Source organism: Pogona vitticeps, chromosome 5 (genome assembly GCF_051106095.1).
Source record: "Pogona vitticeps strain Pit_001003342236 chromosome 5, PviZW2.1, whole genome shotgun sequence".
In the NCBI taxonomy this organism is placed as follows: Eukaryota; Metazoa; Chordata; class Lepidosauria; order Squamata; family Agamidae; genus Pogona; species Pogona vitticeps.
The window spans coordinates 41,567,510-41,593,972 of NC_135787.1; the positions used below are offsets into that span (position 1 = coordinate 41,567,510).

The window sequence follows — 26,463 nt, forward strand, 5'->3', positions numbered from 1 at the left end:
TTGTTAAAGTATTAATTAATAGTTGAAGATTTTCTTTATAGGCTAAGTCTCAGAATTTAAAATGTTTCTTTCTGCAATACTTGTGGAAACGGTCTGTGTTGTCTGTGCTTGCAAAACACACCAATCTCTTTGTGCTATTGTTTTGATAGAGAAGGCTTCCCACACAGAGAAGAGGGGAGAGCAAGTGTGCCCTTCGTCTCGTAGTTCATCAAACACCTGTTCCTATTCCAGTAGTGTGCAATGTGTTAAGCAATGTAGCCTGACACTTTCGCCAAACATTCCCAGACTATGAAAATGGTCTCTGTAGGCAAACAGAATGCCAACAGAGTCGCAAAACAAATTCAAGCAATTTCTTATTATTTAGTAAATCTGTAATGTGTAAGCAAAAAGCAATAGGTAATCACTTCTTGTCCAGACATCTCTGTTCAAGAGAGCACAGAAGGAAACAGGATCTACACTTGGCATCCACCTATGATTATTCTTGGGCTTCAAATGACCTCTTGACAAATGGAAATTTGTTGAGAAATCTTGGTCGAGTGCTTAGTGAACAATGGTCTGCATTAAAAAGTGCATACATAATTTTGCACAATGTAGACCCAACTGACACTCTATTCAGAAGTGAGTTCAGGATTAAATGAGCATGGAGACCAAATTACCCTCTTACCCCAGAAAAGGGTGGTCTCCTCCACTCACACTAGCACCTCATTGGCTAAGCAGTGTGACAAATCTTGCAATGAACCCTGCAGCAGCCTGCATCTGTAGGTTAATAGCAGCCCTTTGTCTCCATTGCTTTCTCCCTATAGTCCCGTTACTGAATCACATCACAAAAAGTTTTACAATTAGGAAAAATATCCTGGCAACCATTTTTGTACACTGACCTTACCATCAAATCTTCTGATACTCAACATGGGGGCGACGTTAACAAAATGTGAACTTCTACAGAATAAGGCAGCTGTCTAAATCTGTCAACTACTGCCATTTTCACTGAACATTACACTGTTCACAGCTTTGGCAAAATAAGAATTAATTTACTGAAACATTTACAAGCAGCTCATATTTAATTGTTTCAAATAGCAGGTATTTCCCTCCAGCATGGGGAGTGGGCCAGAAGGAGGAAAGAAGGGATGAGTTATTTACAAGCTAAGGTAACTTCATATGTTTCAAGCAAATATTTGCCCCCTTTTCAAGCAATTAAAGCAATACAGTGTTTACTGCAGTAAAGAAAACCTGAAGCATCATTCTCTCAAAGGTCCAAAGCTTCAGAGTGAGTACATACGTATATCAAGCACTACACATGTTGACTGGGCATAAGCACAGGGATACATATAACCAAAATCACTTATCATTTTGTCAATGATTGGAATTAAAACATAAACAAAAATTGGTGCAATTTAATGATATCAAGTTGCAGTCCTAGCATACCTTCTGGTGACAATGCCATAATGTCTGCTTTGCGATATTGAACCAGAGTAGCGATCAGTAGAGTTCAGTATTGAAGTAGGGTAATACAGAAAGTCTGTAAATTACTGAAATCTCTTCTATCCCATGGCAACTGACCTCTCTACTCATCTGCCATGAGTGCATAATTTAACACGAGAACCCCTCAATGGAAATGAATGGTTCTGAAGTAAGTCACTTGAAGAACTTAGCTTTATACTTATGAAAAGTCCACCAGTTACTGAAAGTTGGTGAGTAAATTTGATCTTTGTTCCTCTTCATCACCAGCATTTGAGACTAATTTTGAATGCTTAGGTTGCAGTCCCATGCCTCCAGCAACCCCTATTAAATTCAGTGGGGACTGCTTCTGAGCAAGTCTTTATAGATTTGCACAATTTAGGGTGCATGGTAGTTACCTTGAGTAAGAACATGCAAAAACATGTTGATTGTTTCTCTGTCAATTTCTTTGCCAATCAAACTCAAGTCTCAGTGACACCCTAAAAATGAAATTTACAATGAATCATTTGCCACAGTAAAACTGAGATCAGTAGAGCAATCAGTTAAAAGGCTAGATCCCCTCCAAAAATCCTCACATATTATTTTTCTACTTCCATTCGTATTTTTAATCACTCTTCTGCTTGTAGCTCTAACAAGCTTATTATGGTTTTTTTTTCTTTGTTTTAACAGCAATGCGTATTTTGGGATAGGGAATAAAAGACACCTTTTTCTATCAGGTATACATGTATAATTTGAACTAACTGCAATAATGTATACATACTACAGTACTTTAACAATACAAATATGGATACTTTCATCTGACTCTCTTTTTGAAAATGACATAAAATAACCATAGAGACTATTTATTGAGGTTTATGATGTTCCAGCCTGTGCATTTTATCTACATGCAACCAAAGCTGCAATGATAACCTGTAGAAAAAGTAAGAGAAAGCAATGGAACCGAGAGATTCCAATTACAATGGCTTCCCGAATTAAAGAATGAAGCAAGCATACCACTGGCCTTTCTACTTCCACTGATTTTATTTATTTATTTACGGCAGTTCAAAGGAGTCACATATAATATCTGTAGCTTTTGTGTCTGAAATCCTGTTGCACAGCTCCAGGTGCACAGCAGTGTTGATGGCAGCAGCAGCAACTTGCCACTGATAAAAGGCTTCTTTGGGCAATTTCGCAGTGCACACAACTTTGTTGCATTGCAGACAAATACATGCACCCAAAAATTGCCTTTAATCGATGATGATTTGCCTTTAATCATGACCCTTGCATATGCAGAGTTGCACAATAGAATTTCAGCCAATGTTTACGTGTCTATGCTTATAAAGGGATAGGGTGAGCCCTTATCCAGAGGGTGAGGGTAAGATATTTTCATTATGGTGTATGTGTGGACCATTCTGTAAGTTTCAATGTCAAGGACTCACATCACCTCCCACTCTGACAATTATAACTTCTAGCATCTTACAATGAAGCAATCAGATAGATACATGCAAAACCTGAATCTACCCTGCCCCACCCATGACTAGAATTTATAGCTCATGAGCAGATAAAGTGCAATACTCACCCTAAGTTTAAGTGCCTTTTAGTATAGCTTGGAAACACTGCTTTTTTGGATTGCAACTCCCAGAATTCTTAAGCATTCCAGCTAAGAGATTATGGGAGTTATTGTTCAAAAAAAATTTTTTGCCAAGGGGATCATCTTTAAGTAGTCTAAAAAGTAATGTTTCTAATCTCTGCCCTTCCATTCATATCTCTGGCAAGAACCATCTGTCCTTTGGTCAGCAGTTTTGTGGCTCAAGAAACGAGATGATGGAAGAAATGTCATAACAGAAAGAGAAAGACATGGGATGGTCTTGCCCATTTGCCTCTGATCCTGTCCAGTACTGCCATGCACCCTCTTAACAGGTTGCCTTAGAGAGAACACAGGTCTCAAGACATCAATAAGAGGAGTATTCCACATGGCTCTCTTATAATGGTGTACAGAGTGAAATAATAGTCCAGCATGGGATCATGTGTTGATAACTTTAGAGAACCAAGGGCAGTGAGGAGGATCTTTCTCAAACTATCATACTAAAGAAAGCTTGGGATTTTCTGGGGTTCATCTCTTCAAGGCATTATCCTCAATCTGAAAAGTAGAGGAGAGAAGTAGTAATACAACATTTAAAAGGCAGTATAGAGACAACAGCATACAGGTACGAGAGCAGTTTAGATAGCTATAGTGCAAGCAGATTAAAAAAATGTTCATATATTCATTCTCACATCTCAGTGGGTAGGAAGTAATTACATTAGAGATCCATTCAAGTACCAAGTCTAAAATCCATTCTCAGCAGAATTTTTTAAATGTAATACACTGCAGAACTAAACTTAAGGTGTAAAGGATTATTCTAATGTTACTAAAAGATTACTTTCTTTTAAACAAACACAACTTTAACATTATTTTAGCTCACACGTGGTTATGAACATCCTCATTCTATACATAGCATAATATCATTACATTGTTGTTGTTTAGTCATTAAGTCGTGTCCGACTCTTAACATTACTACTGTATATAAACATCAAAATGTTCTAAGCTAAAACACAGGAGAAATTTGAACAAAGAAGAAGATGTGATATCCAGAGTCTTGTCTTTCGATGAAACATGGTAAAAATCTACTTATTGTTAATCAAACAGCTTAACATATTGCTTGTTTGTATTTCCTTTGCTATTTTTCCTGCATTGTCCACTTGCTTATATACTGACAATAAAAAAATAATTTTGAATCTTTGGAAATATGTCTACTATATCTCAAAGCCAACATAATGCATTTGGAAGCTGTTAATTAAAGGGCTGATGAAATTAGCCTTCAAAAATCTCCAACATGATGGAGAAATGGATTTTGCCCCACATCAACAAAGTCCCCAAATAGTGTACGACAGCAAGCTCCTTTGCGCCACCCAGTGGTAATAAAAAGTTGGAGCAGCATTCAAAACAGGTCATCTTTGAGAACCTGAGGTGACATCCTGCATATACAACCTGGTCACACTAATATGCAACAATGTGGAAGGATAATAGCCCTTTTTGTCACTTCTCAGCAGCAAAGATTGGAATCCTATCAGCACTTACCTAAGAGAAATACTCTGCACTTTGTAGATATGGATAGGTTTGCAGAGTACAGTAAAGGGGGAAATTAGGCATTCAGGGCAATGGGTATTTACTGCCCTCCAGACACACAGATTCCTTGAAAGCTCTGTGCCTGAGCGATCAGATTTGCAAATGAGACCCATTCCTGATGACCAATCACACATACCCCCTGAAAGGCATTTGCAATAAGAAGTAGCCTCTTAAGGGAGAATCCGTTCTAATTACATGCTCATCTAGTCTGACCCATGTCACATTTTTCCTATTTACACTCTATTCAAGTAAGTTTGAGTCTGCAGCCCGTATTTTGAAACTTGCTTTAAATGAAGAAGCCTGGTATAAACATGTGCGTGTGAGCTTTGGAACTTTTATTCCTCTTCTGCATCACTCCCAGCTCTGCAGTGTATGAGACTGTTGTTGTTGTTTGACAGAAGTATCAGCTTGCCTTTACTTATATAGAAGCATCGTATCGCTTTTCTTTTCTCTTTTCTATTCAAGTAACTACACATCACATTAAATGTTTTTTTTTTTCATATTGATCAGTGAGTAATGTTTTTATTTTTAAAACTAGCAGCCACAGGGCATCCTGATCAAAATGGCAGCCATGGCACTCATGCGCTAAGCCACTGGTTCTTAACCTTTGTTACTCAGATGTTTTTGGACTGCAACTCCCAGAAGCCTTCACCATCAGCTCCGCTGGTTGAGGTTTCTGGGAGTTGCAGTTCAAAAACACCTGAGTAACAAAGGTTAAGAACCACTGCACTAAGCTACAGTCTTGGTGAAAATCCCCTCCCCTTGATGCCAGACATTCACTATTCCAGGGAAACTATTCTGATTAGGTCTGTGAGGCGGAGGGGAGGGTTTAACCATCCTTCTCACTTCAGGAGTCCTTAGTCTAGGCTCAATCATGGTTGCTCGGTAGAATTTTTTAAATGCACTCATGAGACATGCAATTTTAGACCAGGCTCAGACTAAGGTGGTAAAGTGCAAAAGAAGTCCTCCATTTTTAATACTTAGAAAACTGGGATCCCACAACTTTGTACCTGACCATCCTACTTTAAATCTTTCAGGTACAGTTGTGCATCTTGATGGACCACACTCCAGAAGGTACTTTCTTCAGAATGCCACTTGACAGGGTGATGCAATGCTAACAGGCTTTCTAAAGCTTGACTAGCACAGAAGAGGAAAATCTAGCATGCACTATGCATAGCGTCAAAGCACTATGCAGTAGGACTGAATAAAGCTGAACCAGCTAAGATTCTCTTTGGTGTACACTCTGTTCCTCATGACCTGTAGTCACTCTATCTCCAGCACTTGTGAAAACTATTTAAGATGTTGCCATCACCCAGTCTGAAACAGATGTCACTGTTGGCCATATCCTAAATTGGATAGGAAATGTGCAGTTCTCCAAATGTTGTACCATAGCTCCTGACATCCTTCACTCTTGACCACATTTACTAGGATTTATGACAGTTGCTGTCCAAAAACATCTGGAAGGCTCTATATTGCTCACTTGTACCCTAAACTGTCGGGTTATTTGCAACCAACCAAAAAGATAAAAATCAGAAGATGCTAAGAAGCACAGGTCAATGCAGCTGTATAAACATATTACCACCAGCAGTGCAGGCCATGGATTTGATCAGGTTCTGCTACCCCAAAACCCAAAGGAACAACTACCGTTTCCTATTATTTATAACTATATAGACCCATCTGTCCCAGAACACAGATATATAATGAAGTGGAATGTGAATAAAATCCAGTCCAGACAAAGTTAGCCATACCTGATCATCTAATCCAATATATCTTCAAACCAAAGTGCACCCCCGCACAGCTCAGTGAGGCTATCTGCCCAATAAACATATCTAAAAATTCAGGTAAAGTCCTGTTACTGGTGGCAACAGAGTGCAGCTTGCAGCACAATCCTGGAATGTCTATGCAGAAGTGAATCTCACCGAGTTTCATGGTACCAACATCCAGGTAAAGTACAGAGTATAAAAATTTATATAACTAACCTAAACACTAGGTAAATTGCAAACAAATTCTTTGCAACTAACTTTTGCACAGAATTTGTTTCCAAACTACCTGAGCATATGTTCTGTAAAGATTTAGGCCTGCTTACAAACTTGTATGCTATCTGTAGTTTGACTGACTGAGAAAGACTTTTCTGAGTTGCGGTGACTATCTAGCACTAGCCAATTATTCCTGCCAACCTTTAAATTCAAGGAGAGCCCCATCTCTCTACTGAAGGTTCTTTCCCCTATCTTTCCTGGATTGGTGCCAATTTTTTTGTTTGCTGTTGATCTGTTCAGTTGGTTGTTAAGTATGTGTGAATAAAAAAAAGCAGCATAAACAAGTTTGCAATTTCAAGTAACTATAAGGAAAGAAATGCTTTATATTTTTTTCTCCTACAAATGTCCCAAGAGTGAGTTATTGAGACTTTAAGTGCCAGTTAACGAGAAAGGAGGGGATTCTGGGGAACATGTAGCTATTATCCTCTGAGATTCTGTATTTCTATTGCATAATGAAATTGAATTTTACCAGAAATTCAAAATTCTGTGTGACGGCCTTCCTCACTACTCATAAAGGGAGGTCATCACGTCACTTTAAAACCCTTCACTCTTCTTTACTGCCACCAACCATTCCTTAATGAATAAATCATACAGCAGGCCAGTATAACTTTTAAAAATAAAAACTTGGTTTATTGATTACAAAAAGAAAGGAATGGTAAATCACTGTTAAAGGAATAATCAATCAATCACTGTTTCTCAGGCACTAGCTATCACAGGCTCTCTCTCACTGACTCTAATCTCTAACTCGCAGCTCAGACCATCATCTCTCATCTCTCATCTGTCTACTATCTCCTATCTCTCTCTCTATCTAAACTGATCTCTCAAACACCATACACCCCTTTATATCCCAGCTCCTCCCCCTTTAGCACCACCTTCCGTCCCCTCATTGGCTGCTGTTCCACTGCCCAGCTGTGACGGACAGGTGAGGGCAGGGCTGAACGTTACATTCTGCAACAGGTATAACTGCTGCCATCCCCATTAAAGGGCTCAGGAAGAATGTGATTCGTAAGATTCAGCCTGAGGCCTTGAGAGGAGCTACCAGAAACAGCAGAGATGAAATTACTATTCCACCTTTTTCCCAAGGAGCTCAAGAGGGTCTAGTGGTTCTTTACACACATCTGCACTCTACTGCTGAAACAGCTCTGTGTAGTAAATCAGACTAGAAATAGTGACTTGCCACCTAAAGACTTTAAAATACTAGGCCAGATAGACAAATCAAATATTGCCTATCTCGTTATCTCTCAAATAATGATTGGGTTGAACACAGGTTTTTATCTTTTGCACCCTTTATAGTATTTCCAACTTTTGTTCTGACAGAGGTTTTTGGCCTGTAGAGGAAGCATGAGAAACCCAGGATCAAATACGTTAGTTTTTCCCAGCACAGTGAAGGAGAATCACTGTGGAGAACCTTAACCTCTGTCAAGAAGTGGTGTGTGTGGAGATACTAATACAGTGGTGCATCGATACAAACTTAATTGGTTCCAGAACTCCGGTCGTAACTCGAAATGGCCATAAGTCGAAGCAACATTTCCCATAGGAATGTACTGAAATGCAATTAATCCGTTCTGGCCAAAGACAAAACATCACCAAAAATAAAAAAACAAACCCCCCCACACACAAAACACTGCAAGACCCATTGGAAATGCAATTAATCCATTCTGGCCGAAGGGAGGAAAAAAAGAAAAGCAAACAAACCATGCAAGACCCTTCAGAAATGCAAAAAAAGCAAAGCAGAAAGCAAACAAACTGCAAGACCCATCAGAAATGCAAAAAAAAAGAGAGCAGAAAGCAAACAAACCCCACAAGACCCATCGGAAATGGGGGGGAAACCAAAAAACAAACATACTCTGCAAGACCCATCACAGCATAGAAACATAATCCCACCACCCAGCCCCAAACACACTGCAAAACCACCCAGAAGAGTTTTTAAAAAGTAGAAAGCAGCACCTTTCCTTACCATGCAGTCCAAACCTTCCTCCGATCGCACACTCTCTAACCACTGGGGCGAAAGAGCTACAAAGAAGCAGCCTCTTTGCCACCAACGGTTATCAATTTGAATTCCCTGCCTTTCCCCCCCTGCCTTTTTCTGGTTGTAACTCGAAGCTCCGGCCGCAAGTCTAAGCAAAATTTTGCAGCTGGAGCTGGTTATAACTCGAAATGGTCGTATGTCAGGATGTTCGTAAGTCGAGGCGCCACTGTACAATGAAGGAGAATCACTGTGGAGAATCTTAAACTCTGTCAAGAAGTGGTGTGTGTGGAGATACTAATAAAAGCAAAACTCTTCAACCTTCTAAGCTGTCTCCAAGGAAGAACAAAAGGCTTGTATTAAAAAAACACATTGGTTTTACAGAAAAGCACATTGTAAGGCTCAGCAACTAATTACAGAGCATATGGCCTAGCCCTCATGAGCTGTCTTGGTGTGATTTATTAAGAAGTTACAAAAAGCTGCTGACATATTTATATGCCTTGTAATTAATATGCACCTGACCTTTCATTTTTGTTTTGAACAAAGTTTACATAGAGGTTTTACCTTGAGTCCTGGGAAAGCTCAGCTGGCCTCTGTCCTGTGAAATCACTGGCTTTACAGTAATCTCACCAAAATTAGATACATGCTAGTAACTGATTTCAGGATGGTGTCCATTCGGACTAACAAGGCTTTCCTTCCCTCAGCTACTCCAAATGACATCTGGTTTCTCTTCCTGCACCACTCCACCTTTTTCCTCTATGTCTGCTCAAGTGCTTTAAAGATATATTCTGTCACACAGGACAGCTACAGTATATTGTTTTGCCTCTGCCATTTGGGCTCTCAAGCCAGCTATGGGGAAGGGTGGAGTCACCTGAAATGTTTGAAATCAAAGTATTTGCATCTGGGAACCCCACCTCTTCACATTATTACAACCATTTTGCCCTTCACCATATTACAAACCCATGGGTGGAGAGCACACCTGCTAGAAAACATAATATTGTTGCTGCAGCTGCAGCTTATAATGGCCACCGAAGGCTTCAACACCTCCATTACTAAGGAAGAGATCAAGAGTGAAGGAAATTGGGACTTTTTAAAAGAAATTAAATGTATATATAAACCATTATTTAACATGATACACATATATTGAATGAAGTCTGAATTGTGTATGTGACAGAAATGTAACCTGGCACTTTGGGGGTTCTGCATCTCTTGAATGTTGGTAGATTAGTGTGATCTCAGATGTAATCAGAAGGCTGTTTATGAACTTTGTCATCATGCAGTTCAAAAACAGCAACTGCTCATCTTAGCTCTGATCACAAAGGCAGTTGAACCAGTGATGCTTTATTAAAGTAGTCAGGATTCTAACAGCACAAGTACACATTTAAGACTCAGGAATGGAAGCTCAAGAAGATAGCAACCATTTCTGAAAAGTGGAAGCATCACACTAACATTTATCCCATCAATTGTACTGTTATGACAGCTACTAAGTTCTCCTCCTCTTCCTTGACAACAGTTCAGGGAAACAACATGCTACTCCCACTTTTCTTATTATGTCTTCCTGCCACACCATTAGGGAGAATAAAGCAGCTGCCTTATGCAGCAGATCTGGGATGTCAAGAAAGTATACCAAATTGCTGTGTTTTTTTTAATGTGTTGTGGACATATTCTTAAGGGTGGAAGTGGGCAAGAGATATTTGAGGGATCTTCTCCTTGCTGTGCCAAAATAACTTGCCTGATTTGAAGTACTGTACTTTTGAACTGGGAGATGGAGATAATACATGCTACACTACTTCAGACAGGAAAATTAGTTCATATAACTCCATTCCTATGGGGCTTTAAAACTCTCCACCTTATGTTTTAAACTGATATTAATAATTATGACTTGTAAAACTATAATATTGATTTATGTTTGTATTCACATTGAAAAATACATACTCACACACACACACAATTTTACGTGTACTCTTACTTCCACTGACAAGATGGGAGAGGGAAGAGAGAAGTCAAAGAATTCTGGGAAACCAGAAAATGAAGAAAAATCTAAAGGCACAACTACAAACAATTCCAACAACAACAAAAAGGTGAAAGACATCAGAAACAAGGAATGTGGCTTAACAAAATGCTCAGAGAGGAGCTGAAAAGAACAAAAAATGGACTGATTATAATAAATAAAAATTTACCATCTCAATGCTGGAGAAGCAAAACAAGAAAAAGGGACCTATATGCATATGTGGTGGACATGTGAAATAAGAAAGAAAGAAAGGGCACTGGTTTTTAACAAAATTAGAGAAATTATTGGATATAATATTAAAATATCACCAACTATAGCCTTATTAAATATAATTAAGAATGACCACATTGAAAGAGAACAGAAAGAGTTAATTATTATAATGGTCACATCAGCGAGGTTAATATGTGCAAAGAATTGGAAATGTGATAAGCAAATTAATCTTGAAGATTAGTACAAAGAAATGTGGAATTTAGCGATTAATGATAAACTAACATGTGAAATGAAAGTAAGAAGGGGAATGACAAAATACAATGATTTTAAAGAGGTATGGAATTTGTATCTGAAACATGTCTTTGTGAAAGGGAAAGGTCATAAGCCAGCAGAGAAATCAATGTATTTTTGGAGTGGAATGAGGTGACAAGGGATGAAAAGAGTATTCTAGTTACCTAGTCCCAAGAGTGAGGGTGGCACAGGAGGTGAACTATAGGTGTATTGTATTGTATGTATATACATTTTATGTTAGCGTTGTCATTATTAATTATCTTTAATAAAAAACAAACAAACAAACAAAAAACCCCAAAAGGGACACATATAGGTAGTGGAAGAATGGCTATGCTACAAAAAAAGAGTACAGACAAGTAGCAAAGAGTTGTAGGGATGGTGTTAGGAAGGCACAAGCTGAAAATGAGCAGAGGTTAACAAGGAAAACTAAAAGCAACAAAAAAGCATTCTTCAAGTACGTGTGTAGCAAAAGACAAAAGAAGGGAGGGGATAGGATTGCAGCTTGAGATTCATAAACAAATAGTCAAATACCTTACTACTTTGAATGAGTTCAGATACCTGAGGCTGGATGATCTGCATCCAAAGATATTGAAGGAACCGGCTGAAAAGATCTCAGAACTACTGTCTATTATTTTCTTTAAATCATGGAGGATAGGTGACATGCCAGATGACTGGAGGAGGGCTAACAATGTCACTATCTTCAAAAAGGGCAAAAAGGAGGAACCAGGGAACTACAGAACACTCAGCCTGACATAAGTCCTAGGGAAAATTCTGGAGCAGATTATATAACTGTTAATCTGCAAGCACCTTGAAAACAATATACAGTGGTGGCTCGCTTGATGATGTTAATTCGTTCCAGCGAAATCGCTGTAGAGCAAAAACATCACCAAACAAAATAAAAAAAACCCATCAAAACACATTGAAAACTGTTCAGTGTGTTCGAATGGGCTGAATACCTGCTCATCCAGTGAAGATCCTCCATACAGCGGCCATTTTCAGTGCCTGTAAAGAGAGGAATCTGTCCTAGAAAACAGCAGGGGGCCATTTTCTTCAGCCGGTGGCCATTTTGAAACCCGACGATCAGCTGTTTGCTGATTGTCGTAAAGTGAAAATCGGTTCCCGAAGCAGGGAACCGATCATCATTAAACAAAAAAACCCCATTTAAACTAAATGGGGAAAACCTAATCCTACGGCGATTTCCTTGTTAAGCAAGGCAATCGTTAAGCGAGGCACCACTGTAGCAATAACCAGAAGCCAACATGGATTTGTCAAGAACAAATCCTGCCAGACTAATCTTATCTCACTTTTTGACAGAGTAGCCTCCCTGGTAGATGGTGGGAATGCTGTAAATGTATAATAGCTTGACTTCAGCAAAGCTTTTGACAAAATGCCTCCCAATATTCCGATCAGCAAGCTAACTAGGTGTGGGCTGGATATAGTAAAATCAGGTGGATACAGAGTTGGTTAGAGAATTGTATTCAGGGAGTGCATAGTAATGACTTTCTCAAACTGAGAAGAGGTAACAAGTAGGGTATCGCAAGGCTTGGTCCTGGACCTGGTGCTCTTCAGGATAAAACAACCCCAACACATTCTTCATTTTGTACCAGAGATAGCTTGCAACAATAAATGCTTACCTATAGAGCTACTATGAGGATTGCAGACATATTCAGATGAAACAGCGAAGCGCGAAGGAGTGGCAAACGGTATTGAGTTAATGATTGTTGAGGGTTTTTCGGACTCTTTGGCCATGTTCTTAAGGGTGTTCTTCCTGACATTTCACCATGAAGATGGCCAGCATCTTCAGAGGACTAGAGTTAGTCTCAGATTAATCACTGCAATGCATATCTATACAACATGAATGGGGTGCCTCCAGATATTGTCAGGCTACAATTCCCATCACTTTTCTCCAACAGTTATGCTGGCTATGGCTATTGTTTGTTGTAGTCTAACAACAGGGAAACCCAAGCAATGTTTCTTCTAATTTTCTGCTAGCACTGGATGCTCCCCCACCCCCTGCATCCAGGATTCCACTGCAACTGGAAACACATGGGCAGCAACACTGGCTTGGATGGAACCCTGTACTTAGATGGAACATTGAATCCCCCTCTTCATGCTAAATATCCCAACACAACAATTTTATATAGCTCTAAAGGTTGCAGTTTACTATCTATGTACTTACTTACTTCTAACCTACCCTATATCAACAGGTCTCAGGGAGGATACAATCAATAAAATTGTGTTAGAAGATACGATTTAAATACTGCCAAACAACCGAAACCTACTAGAACACTTTGAAACAGTTTAATTCTTCTCTGTTTTATAATTCTTAGACAGGGAGCCATAACCTTTCTGATTACCAACTGCTCAAACAAATTGCAAGGTTTTAACCTGATACCCAAATCACATTCCTCTTTTTAAAAAAAAGTCTGAAGCAGACCAGTCTATGCACTCTCAATCATCTTGCCCCAGAAAGGGATGCTTGTAAAGAGGCTGTAATATTCACACACCTCTAGATTCAGAGAGACCCTCTTCGGCGGATGACACACCACCACCTCTGATAAACTGAGTGATGGCAAGCACCACTCCCTGACACAGTGAGGTTTTCATTACCCATGGAGCCACCATCCAATCCATCTCTTCCAACTCTTTATCAGCCAAGATAGACAAGAATTGAGCTGACATGTAATGGTGCTAGTAGATTACAACAATATTAATTGTGTGCTGTCAAGTCTATTCTGATTTATGATGACACTTTTCAGGGTTTTCTAGTCAGAGAATACTCAGAAGTGGTTTACCATTCCCTTCTTCTAGGGCACTTTGGGATTCTGCAGCTTTCCCAAGGCTACAAAGGCTGGATCTTTTGGAATGCACACTAAGGAATTGAACTCCTAACTTCTGATCCTGTAGCCAGAAACCAAACTCACTGAGCTAACTGAGCTATCCAACCAACTGAAATGTCTATGGAAGAGACAAAACAAGACCTTTCCTCTCTATTGCACAGAAGGTATAAAAAGAAGTTCTTCCTTCTTTCTGATTATTGTCATTCTTCGACTTATACCACCTCTTATATTCTAGCCATCAGTTGACCTGTTTCACTCTAGCAGATTGTCTGTGAACCACAGAATATTGTGGGCTCTGCAGCATTGAAGTGAGCACCTAGGAGTGGTTGTGTTTATAGCCCTTTCTGTCTTGCCATTCCATAGAGAGGCCAAGGACTTGACAGAATCCTCCAAAGGCTAGCAAGATAAAAGTTCAAGGCTACTAGCATCCCACTCCATAATAATACTGTCTGGATGCAATATAGCAAATTATTAATGCAACAATTTTCTTAGTACTGCTAGCAAATTTATATAGGGGGAATGGTCCAATGTGAAGAAGTCATAGTGAGCTTTGTACCATCATTTCCCGCAAGGATAAATAGCAAAAAAGCATCTAATTGTTTGTACAATTTGTCTCCTAATATATTATCTCCTAGTGGATGAATTCCTAATACTTCTCTCTTAATATATCCTGCTTACTCTTAGCAGAAAAGATTGTTTCTTCCTTCAATTTAGCTTGTCAACCACTTTGTACCATCAATTGGGGCGGGGGGGGATGAGTTTGCAGCAAAGTGAATAAATGTTGCTTTTAGAAATCTCAGATGCTTCTGGGGCATGGAAATGGAACATATTTTCTCATTAGGTTAATTAACAGCTCTGCTTGGGTGGCATAATTAGGTATAAATTTCCTCTAGTTCTGTGTCATACCTTAAAAGGATCTTATTTTTGTTATGTTTTCTGGTGTCTTTAAATTTTTATGGCTTCAACTCTGTTTAGTCTGCATGTAATCCTTGAGAGAGAAAAAACACCTAATATAAAAAAAAAATTAAGAATAACAGTTCTTTTTCTCCAGACTGGCACTGATTCTCTTTTACAGTCCTTTCTGAGTTTTCTTTCGTTCTTTCTTTCTTCTTAGAACTTTCATGCAAATCCTGAACGTGTAGTCCACAAGTCAGGGAATTTATGATTACATCGTCAAAGTAAACTGAAGCAGAGTGATATATTAAAGCTGACAAGATGCTGTTCATTAATCTTTGAAATACAGCCAGGTGTGAGGTAGTTACGAGAGACTTCCAAGCAGAGAAGTTTAACATAGTACCCACTGGCTCAGCTATATGGAGGGTTCTCTTACCTCATCCAGTGCCGCCTGGGTGGGGACTGGGGACTGGATGTCACTTCAGAAAAATTTAGTTGGAGAGAAGAAGGGAAGAGTAATCCCCCCCTCCTCGTGCCAAGGGTCTTACAACCCTTTCAATTTCTCTTTTCATTTCCAGTTAAGACTAATATGGTTGAGTTGACAGGGTGTTGGCTTTAGACTTTCTTTGTGTTACCTTGGCAAATTTTCTAGCTTAGTTCCTCATCTATACACATGAAAATAACAGCAATGCTCAGCACATGAAAGGACTGGTATAAAGATTTTAGGCCTAGCTTGTAGAAATAAGAAAATCAGAGATGGGTAATGTTGCTTTCCTGGAACACCTTCTTATTCTTCTTCTACAGATATCATTATGGCTATTCTGAGTCTCCAAGGTTCTTCAGCCAACAAGCTCTTCTCCTTTCTACACTTCTTTCCCCACTTATTGAATGAACAGCTTAACTATCTGTGGTTTTAATTTCTCACTACATGGTCAAAGTATTCCAGTTTTCTGAGTGTGGTATACTGTATTGTTTCTTGGTCTTTATATATTCACCTGACTCCTTTTTCATTAGTTATGCTCCTTACTGAGGAAACATTCTTCTAGAAATGCATATTTCAAATGTTTCTAAGTGTTTGTTTCTTTGTTTCTTTGTTTCTTTGTTTCTTTGTTTCTTTGTTTGTTTGTTTGTTTGTTTGTTTGGTTGTTTGGTTGTTTGGTTGGTTGGTTGGTTGGTTGGTTGGTTGGTTGGTTGGTTGGTTGGTTGGTTGGTTGGTTGGTTGGTTGGTTGGTTGGTTGGTTGTTTTGGGTGGGTGGTTATGTTGAAGCTGTGATTTCACACCATGAAGAAGAAGCAAGAATATATAGAACCATAAAATATGAATTATTAAATCAAAATTTTAAATGTTATTATGTCACTTTCTCCATCTTATGGAAACTGCTATGGGGTATAGGCCATCTTTATTTAGACTTTTATTGCACATGGATGATTCCGATGTTCATTTAATCATATCCAATATACCTGTGTTTACCAACATACTCTGCAGTATACTTCTATTTTAGAATTTTAACTCTACTGTATTTATTATGCGGCTTTATTTTTACTGGTAATTAACTTAGCTTGCCATCGCCTATCATATTCACAAACTGTAACATAAATATATTCTACTTATTTCAATACATTTTCAATTCTCTCTTTTGTTTACACTTTGTTATCATTTGTAAAACATGTTCAACAGCCAGGAATGTTATAGTACAGTGACATTGCTTTCTTGGGGAGCCGGCTAACTATTTTGCCATGACTGTTTTTCAAGACTCATTTTTGAAGGCACTTTCATTTTCAGGGCTGTGTTTTCCATACATTTCTTAATTATTTTAATACTCTACACACACAAATTTTCAAATGTTGCCATATCCACCAGTAATGTACATTGTTTGACTTTATAAATCCATATTAGTGGAATTGTGCATTTTCTCTAGCTTTTCTGTTTTTGTACATTGTTTGGACTATCATTTTTCATTGGCTTCCCTAGCTTTTTTTTTCTTTCAGATTTTCCTGTATAGTTCTCTGTATTTACACAGTAGTTTTCCACTTTTGCTCTTCTTCTGTTGAGTCAAATAGTTCTTCTGTCATCTGCTCTCTTCTTTTAAAATTTTTTTCTACTTTTGAGTGATCTCCATGTACAAAGTTTCCCTAATGGTAATCTGAATATGGATTTGAGAACTGTTAGGTTTTTCTTCACAAAGCTCTATTACAGAATTTGTTCACTAGATCCAGTCAATGGTCCTAGTCCATATTTTCCAGCAACGTCTCTACAGACTCATTTGCTAAAATTTTGTTTTAGGAAATTAGGTGCTGCTTCTGGGTACATTTTATAACAACTTTTGAATTCTTTGTATATTTTTTCCATGTTTTCTTAATTTTTATGAAGAGTTAGCACACTGTGACTGTGATGTTGGTGGGATTTCCCTTTAGCTGGTTAAGAAGTACTCAATCTGAGAACGGAACAAAATTTGCAATAGCTGCACTTATATCTTTTGTTACTATCATAGCAACTCCAGAATGATGCGGTACCTCACTGTTGTTGTTATGTGCCATCAAACCACCTCCAGTGTATTGTGACACTATAAATGAGCAATCTCCAAGACCTCCTGTCCTCAACAGTCCTGCTCAGCTCGTAAACTCAACACTTTGGCTTCCCATATGAAGTCAATTCACCTCAAATGTGGTCTTCTTATTTTCCTGCTGCCTTCAACTTTTCCTAGCATTACTGTATTTGCAAAACAAAACAAAAAATCTAGTCTTCTCATGACATTCCCAAAACATGACAGCCTCAATTTCATTATTTTTGCCTTCAGAGATTTTTGATCTTGGAAACTCTATGAAAAGTACCTCATTACTACCAGAATAAAACATAGCATGCACAGTATTTATCTGCCAATTCCTGGCCAGTGAATTTCTCTTATTCCAAAGATTTAAATGTCCTTCCTTTTAATTTCTTTTACTGTGTTATGGATTTTTCCTGCTGCATAGATACTCTATATAGTCTAAGTTCCTAATTTAAATTTCAACCCACATATTCCTAGCACCCTCTGGCCATCTAAGTCTGCTCGGAATTGAGAGCCTTTTAACATTTCTGTGTAGCCAGGATGGGTGTACTTGAAGGATTTAACGGGTTGTTGTTGTTTTTACTGTTGCCTTCCACAATTGTCTTCCATTCTGAACGACATCCAGCAGACTTTGTCTTCGGACTCCCCTTGGTACTGGCACTGCTGCTGTCCAAGAACAAATGGAGTTTATAATTTTGTTCCCCAAGGCTTCATGAGTCAGGTGCCTCAGTCTGAAGCTGAGGTAGATGGTAGTACTACTTACAAATTCAGTCCAGAGGCTGATACCTCAGTGTTGGCTCTAGGATGCTGGGACTTGTAATTAAAAAGAAAAAAAGAAAAAAAATCTGATGCATGTTTCTCATCTCTGTAGACGATTATACTGTGGAACTGATGTGGTGACCTCCAGACTGGAAAAATGTGTGTCATAATAAATGTGTTATACAGTATTAACATTAGATCCTTGGAGGAAAGGTGGGATAACAAATGCAATAATAAGTGCATATGTTAGCATTTAAGTTGCTAGAAGTCACTTGGTTGTTATTATGAAATGTTATTACCCCTTTCGAATGAAAATGGGTGGGTCTTCTTTTGCCCATGCTGAGGTCACTGGTAGAGTCTCTTGTTTCAAATGCTAGGAAGCATTTGATGATTGGAAGGTATATTCACTCAACAAAGGGATTCCTTTGGAATGGTATGTTCTCTAAACTGTCTCACTTCAGATGGCATACTAGACATTTCTTTTGGATTCTTTAGATGATTATTATCTCAGTTATCTATCCTCTCCCATAAAGGGCTTCAGGCAGAGAATTAACAGGTAGACCCAATGAAATCAATGGAGTTTAATTTTCAAAGATGCATCCATCTTGACTTGTTGCAGCACATACCAAAAAAAAAGAGTCCTGAGGCAGTTTAATTATGGCAACAGGTCTCATGGGCTATAAATCTAATATGAGTATCACTGGGTTTTTACTCTCTATATGATGAACGCTGAAGAGAATATAGAATTTGCTGTTTAGGAACTTCCTTTTGTTGGTACTTGTAAATCAGGTTTTAAAGTAAAATGCAAAATATCTGCAGAAACTTAGGAATGTTTTGAAAATGTACTGTGAGATGTAGTGTCCTAAAAATGTTTGTTCTAAAAATGGTATAATAGTTTTTGCTTTAAGTCTCACTGACAAAAGAAATGCAGTTTCAAGTTATCTCATAACAAATGTTCAAATACTTGCACAGATGCAATGAAAGCCAGTCTTAGAGTTAAATAAATCTTTATGCAAATATTGTACACATGGTACTATGCCTCCAAACAACAACAGCAACAACAACATGCTGTCAAGTCAATTTTGACTTATGGCAACACTTTCCACAAGAGATTAGTCAAAAGTGGTTTGCCATTCCCTTCTTCTAGGGGCACCCTTGGAGTGTGAAGCTTTCCCAAGGCTACAGAGGCTGGCTTTTCTCCTGGGAGGAACAATGGGAAAAAAAACCCTCCCAATCTCTGGCTCTGCAGTTACCTAACTCATACACAGAAGCAGTCTAATGGACTCATGTTGTTGTCGATATATATAGAAAATTATACAGGCTGTAGCTATGTTGTGCAACAATTCTGGAAGGGATGACGGGCGACTTCCAACTGATCCTGCTTTGAAACGGAACTGAATCAGAAAATCAACCAATCAGAAAATTGCTATTTCACTGGCTGGGATTCTGGGAGCTGTAGTCCAAAAAGCTGTAGTCCGGGAGCTGTAGTCCTGATCTCTCCAACCAATGAAAAAAAATTTTAAGCCCAGGTAATGGAGAAAGATGTTTTGAATTTTGTTTTTAAAAATCAACTGGCCATCACAGCCTTTCAGTGCATTTTTCAGAGCATGTGATTGCAGGGTGTGGCAGTTATTCTTCATGTTTTTAAAAGAGATTTGCCCCTTTACATTGCATATCTTGGTTCTTTACCATTTCATATAAAGTTAAATGCAATACCCCAGGTGAATTAAAGACTTTTTCTGAGCAGCTGTGGACGTTTGTCATAGTTCTACCCACAAACCATTTCCTTGCTAAGAAAGCCAAAAACTGTCATGTTGTTTTGAAAAATTAGTTTCTCCTGAAACTGAATCCCTGTCTAAACAGAGAGGTTAACAATATATCCCTCTCCCTGTAGCCTTGTGCTTTGATTTTTATCTCAAATATTAATTTCTGTTAAGACCACCCATTCACTTCTTTAAAGTAACTTAATCTTGAAATCTTTCATCAACAACTACATCTACAGACAGGTCTAACTTCTCAAGTAGATTGATAACATATTTCATTGGTCTACATTTTTCCTTCTGTCAGATCTTTGCATCTGACTGCTAAATATCCTGCATCTCAAAGTTTTTATCTGAAGTCCATGGTGTGCACATAAACAACTGTCCTCCCTTGGACTGAACCCAACAGTGCTACGCATAATACTGGAAATTGCTTCAGGAAGTGACTTTCCGTACAGATAAGTTCATCTTCATATTCCTAAACATTATTATTAGCAGCTTTTAAAGTGATAATTGGTGTGGTGCGAGGTTAAACTCTCAATGTGGGAGGTGCAGTATTTATTTCTTCCCTCAGCTACAAAAGGATGGTGCATAGCCCTTAGGCTGTTGCAAGCCTCATTCTAACCTTCCCCTCACTCAGTTTGGGGTTTTGGTTTTATTTTGGATTTTTAAATTTTAAAAAAGAGAAGAAGATTAGAATTCTGCAGCACCACTTCCCAGTCAAGTTATGTTGTCACAACACAGTTGCAACTTTGCCATACTACAGTGGTGCCTCGCAAGACAATGTTAATTCATCATCTTGCAAATAAATCATTATGCGAGGTAATCGTCTAGCAAGGCACCACTGTATATGATTTTTAAAAATCATTATTAAAATATTTCTCTCTCTCTTTCTCCTTTCCTAATGAAGTCACCCAAGGCAGATGGCAACTTCTTCTAAACAACTCGTAGAACTATATTACACACAAAAATTTTCAGGCATGTAACAAAATGTGCATACTCCATATACAGCAAGTAAAAGTGCTAACACCCCCCCCAGCTCACCATTGTTTTCTTCATGTGGAAACAACTGTCTCAAAAGAGCCCACGTTGCAACCATGCAGGCTGGATATTTCTCTGCTTTTAAAAACATAACATATGAATGTTTGCAAATAATGTCTCTACTGAAAAAGCAGATGCTAACAGTAAAAAAAAAAAGAAATACATAATTTGTTCCATTTTTCTTTACATATTTTTATAAATATTTCTAACATGCAGTATCAAAATTGTCTGCAAGAAGGAAAGCAAAAGTGTTTCCTTTTATTTGTTTAGTTTTTTCAAATGATCATGTAATATGTTGATAATTTTTAACATAAATAATTGCTTGCATAATACTAGGGATAACTTGGCAGTAACCACAAATTAGTAACACTATAAGCTTCTTTTCAAATGTTAGCATGGTTAGCATGTTCGATGCTCTGATCAAATATAATTATATGGGGCTAGAACCAGTTCCCTACTGTGCCTTGTAAGAGAAAGCCAACCAATGTAATCTTGGGCAAGCTACATAGTCCCAGTGTATCCCTAGAGGAAGGGAGTGGTAAACTACTTCTGAGTACTCTCTACCTGGGAAAACCCTAGAAAGAGACTCCATAAGTCATAAAGAATTGTTGGATGGCAAGTGATTCAGGTCTCTGGCTACAAAGCTTGAGGTTGGGAGTTTGAATCCCCACTGTGCCTCTTTGACAAGGGCTGGACTCCATGATCCATAGAGTCCCTTCCACTTCCAAACTACCGGAAAAGAGATTCCATCTGAACATTAGGAAGAACTTCCTGATGGTCAGAGCTGTCCGACAGTGGACTAGGCTGCCTCAAAGGGTGGTGGAGTCTCCTTCTTTGGAGGTTTTTAAGCAGAGGCTGGATGGCCATCTGTTGGGAGTACTTTGATGTATGTTCCCGCATGGTGGGGGGTTGGACTGGATGGCCTCAGTGATCTCTTCCAACTCTATGACACTATGATTCTGCAGTTTTAAGATGATGATGATGAACTTGAAGGCACATAGTAATACTAAGCCACATGCACTTATCTACTGTATGAATAGTAATACTAGAAGTACCATATAATTGTAAATGGGATCCGAAAACATTATCTTCATCCACTGAGGTAGTTATGCAGCCAGTGTCATGCCCTCCTCTAGGAATATAATGGCAAAGGACTGAGTGAGCTCAATTTTCTCTTCTTCATAGTAATATTGTACCTCTGCATGTATGCTCGCTCTCTCTCTCTCTCTTTCTTTCTTTCTTTCTCTCTCACAGACATATGGTTCTGTTCACAACAAGAATTGCTTCATCACTATTTCTCAATGTATTATTTCATTTTATTGTATTGTTGGGAATTTTTCAAATGAAAAAATATATAAATGCCTTGATAAATTAACAGGTATTCTAGGGGCACTTTGCTCACTCTCGTTGGGCTTTTTTGAAGTGGGTCTTTTTGTATCCTGCAACATTCAAGGGTAACCCATGATGCTAATAGCTCTCTTTTGTTACTCAGCAGTTGTCTATGGATTCAAATGATACGTTTGCTATTGAATGAATTGAACTACATTATTTCAGATGGACTTTAGCATTCCCATTTCTTAATAACCTGAAAAAGAGTAGGTAAGCATCCTTCAATCTCAAGAGACTATGGTAACATGCTCTGAATAGAGGTCTTGGAAGAGCATCTAGTGTGGCTGAGAAGGCCAATTTGAGAGTGACCATTCCTTCCACATTGAAGACAAATACACATTGTCCCCTGTCCAGATCCCTGATTTTGCTGCTTTCGGGACTGCCTCTTCGCCTCAGCCTGCTGGACAAGGGTCTCTTCAAATTGGGAGAGGCCATGCTGTACCACCTGCCTCCAGGCTGAATGCTCAGATGTCAAGGTTTCCCATCTGTTGAGGTCCATTCCTAAGGTCTTCAGATCCTGCTTGCAGATATCCTTGTATCGCAGCTGTGGTCTCCCTCCAGAGCGATTTCCCTGTACTAGTTCTCCATACAGGAGATCTCTTGGAATCTGACTGTCAGCCATTCTCACGACATGCCCAAGCCAATATAGACATTGCTGTTTCTGTAATGTATGCATGCTAAATATTCCAGCTTGCTCTAGAACTACTCTATTTGGAACTTGTCCTGCCAGGTGATACCAAAAATGTGTCGGAGACAACGCATATAGAACGTGTTCAACTTCCTCTCCTGCCATGCACAAAGGGTCCAGGACTCACTGCAGTACAGGAGTGTGCTCAGGACACAGGCTCTATAGACCTGGATCTTGGTATATACTGTCAGCTTCTTATTGAGGCATATTCTCTTTGTGAGTCTAGAGAACATGGTAGCTGCTTTGTCAATGCGTTTATCCAGCTTGACATCTAGAGATAGGGTGTCAGCGATCATTGAGCCAAGGTACATGAAATCATTAACAACCTCCAATTCCTGTTTGGAGATAGTAATAGAGGGAGGTGAATCCACACCCTGGCCCATGACTTGTGTTTTCGTCGGGCTGATTGTTAATCCAAAGTCTTGGCAGGCCTTGCTAAAATGATTCATGAGTTTTTGGAGGTCTTCAGTGGATTGGGCAACAACGGCTGCATCATCGGTGAAGAGGAAGTCCCACATGCATTTCAAGTGGACTTTGGTCTTTGCTCTCAATCTAGAGAGATTAAAAAGCTTTCTGTCTGATCTAGTCCGTAGATAGACACCTTCGGTTGCAGTTCTAAAAGCTTGCTTCAGTATGACAGCAAAAAAGATCCCGAACAGAATCGGCGTGAGGACACAGCCCTGTTTCACTACACTTCAGATGTTAAAGGGATCTGATGTTGAGCCATTGAAAACTACAGTGCCCTTCATTTCCTCATGAAAGGACCTGATTGTGTTAAGTATTTTAAAAAGGCCCTCCCTGCTAACCATATCAAAGGCCTTTCTAAGTTCTATGAAGGCCACAAAGACTGGCTGTTGTTGTTCCCTACATTTCTTCTACAACTGTCTGAGGAAAAATACCATGTCTATTAGCTTGAAATCCACACTGTGATTCTGGATAGACTTTGTCTGCAAGCACCTGGAGCCTTTTCAGCACAACATGGGCAAAAAGCTTGCCCGTGTTGAAAAAGAAGGATAAAAGAAAAAAAAATATCCTGAAGAGAAACACTATGGAAGAAATTAATGCTAATACAAAGGTTTGAGGTTAAATGGCTCCCTTACCATGAGAGTTTTTATGTAAGCATGTCTTACATGAAAAAAGGGAATTGTAACCCACTTCTGACTATTCTCTACCTGGAAAACCCTAGAAATGTCACCATAAGTCAGAATTGTCTTGATGGCACATGTGTATGTGTGTTTGGGATCATTACAATTTCTACACAGGAAAAAACAATTTTAGTGAAAATGAAAAATACATTATATTCTGAAATGATGAACAATAGAGATGATTATATATTGTACTGTGTTCTGGACTACAAGGAAGGCATTGTTGCACTTTCATTATCTTTTGGGTGCTATCAGTTCTCAAAAGGTTTGGATGAAAAGTGTCAAGAAGACTCTCATTGAACTAGTAAAAAATATTTTATTCCCCTCTGTTACATAACAGCACTGATGTTACCTGTCTGTCATGGGTTTGGAGGGAAAGTTCCATCCTATGGGGAGTGGAAGGCGGGACATCAGGAGGAGGGGCTGTACTGTATAAATATGTGATGCCTGTGTGGTGAAGGGAGATGCTGAGACAGACTGTGAGACACTGGGTTGGGACGAAGCAGCAGCTGGGGAAGAAGAAGCTGTTGTGGGAGTCTGGGTGTCTGACAGGGTACTACTGTGTGTCAGAGTACCAGCCTGAAAGGTTCAGGGGTCTGTTGGTTAGCCAGAACTGATGGGTTCAGGGTCTGTGCTTTAAGTTAAAGGTTCTAGGTGAACCAAACTGTATGCTTGTGTGTGTGAGAATAAGCCACGTTACTTTATTTTATTCACCTGATTGTTTTATTTACCCTGTTTGTATTTAAAATAAACCTTATTCTTTTGTTGTTTAAAAATCCATCCCTGGTCTGTGTGACTTATTATAGGGAATGGTTGGTGGCAGCTTAGTAACTGTGTGATAGATCCCAGTAGGTCTGGGTTTGTCACATTGATTGGTGTCCAGCGTGTGGGATACGTCTGGTCCAGTTGTCCAGCGGTCCAGCAAAGCCTTGGCAAGTGTGCCCAGAGCAAGGGGGGTCTAGTCAGGGACAGTCTGAGGCGCGTAGGTAATCTTCTAGGTGTACCTCACGGGGAGGTGCACTAGTAGAAGAACGTGCCAACTGGGGAGACTTAGATTAAGGTGCTCTGAGGCAGCCTGATTTTGGCGGGAAAACGCTGAGGCAAAACTGCGTAGCAACAGCGAGCTAGCTTGCCAGCTGAGAGGCCCAGCAGAGGGGGGTAGGCTCTGACTCGATACTGTTGCGATTTAAGTGCTGAAGAACAGCAGCAATCTCTAGGGAGAGCTGGTTCTGAGGCAAGAAGGAAAAAAAGTGGTCGTTTTATTCTGAGGCTTGACTTTTTAAAGCAGCCTGTTCTGAGGGGGGATTATGCCCTTGACTCGAAGCCAGATGGCAGAAATGAGTGATGTGAAAGACCCCCAGATTGACCAAGGTTCTGAGGATGAATTTGGCTCAGTGCAGGGTGACAGCACAGGAGAGCAGAACCCAGAACTTAGAAAATTGCTCATAGCCCAACAGCATGAATTGAGGATGAGGCAATTGGAAAAAGAAGAAAGATTAGAGAGGGAGAGAATGGAAATGGAGAGGGAATTGCAGAGAGAGAAAATGGCGTTTGAATTAAAAAAACTGGAAATGATGAACCAGAACAATAATAACAATAGGGATTCTGAGGGAGGCCAGTTGTCTAAGGCTGATCTGAAGAAATTCCCTGTGTACCACAAGGGAGATTGTCCTGAGGTGTTCTTTTCCTTAGTGGAAAGAGCGTTTGTGGACTTCTCAGTGAGGGAAACTGAGAAGATGACCATCATGCGGTCTTTAATCAGTGGTAGCCTGGCTGAGGTTTATGCCGAGATGCCTGAGGAACGGATGAAAGATTTCGCAGAGTTTAAAAAACTGGTGTTTGCAAGACATGGGATAAATGCAGAGCAGCTGAGACAAAGGTTCAGGTCCCTCACCAAGAAGCCAGAACAGACTTTTACCCAAGTGGGGGCCCAATTGGTGAGGCTGCTTGAGAAATGGCTGTCGCAGGAGGGAATAGAGACCTATGAGCAGCTTAAAGACTTGATAGCCCTGGAACAGTTCTATTCAGTCCTGCAGGGGGAATTGAAATTCCAGGTGAGGGAAAGGAAACCGAAATCTGTGGCAGCAGCCGCAGAAATCGCGGATTTTATCTCCCAAATAAGAAAGCCCTTGGGTGAGGGGAAATCTGTAGGTAAACCCAAAGAAACCTACAGCAAGTACTCTCAGGGACCAGGGAAAAGCCAGCAAGGGGGAGGGGCCCATGGTGAAGGGAAGCCCTCAGGCATGAAACCAAGCCCTCAGAATTTGGAGGGAAAACCGAAACA

The 26,463-nt window shown here is 39.4% G+C and overlaps 1 long non-coding RNA gene across 1 annotated transcript in view; it reads right to left on the reverse strand.

The window, feature by feature from the left end:
* Positions 1-2,746: 2,746 nt before the first annotated feature.
* LOC144589632 (uncharacterized) overlaps positions 2,747-26,463 on the reverse strand; it is a 29,103-nt gene continuing 5,386 nt past the window's right edge. Inside the window, exon 3 of the long non-coding RNA XR_013545871.1 lies at positions 2,747-3,574. This is a non-coding gene — a long non-coding RNA (uncharacterized LOC144589632). The remainder of the gene's footprint in view (positions 3,575-26,463) is intronic.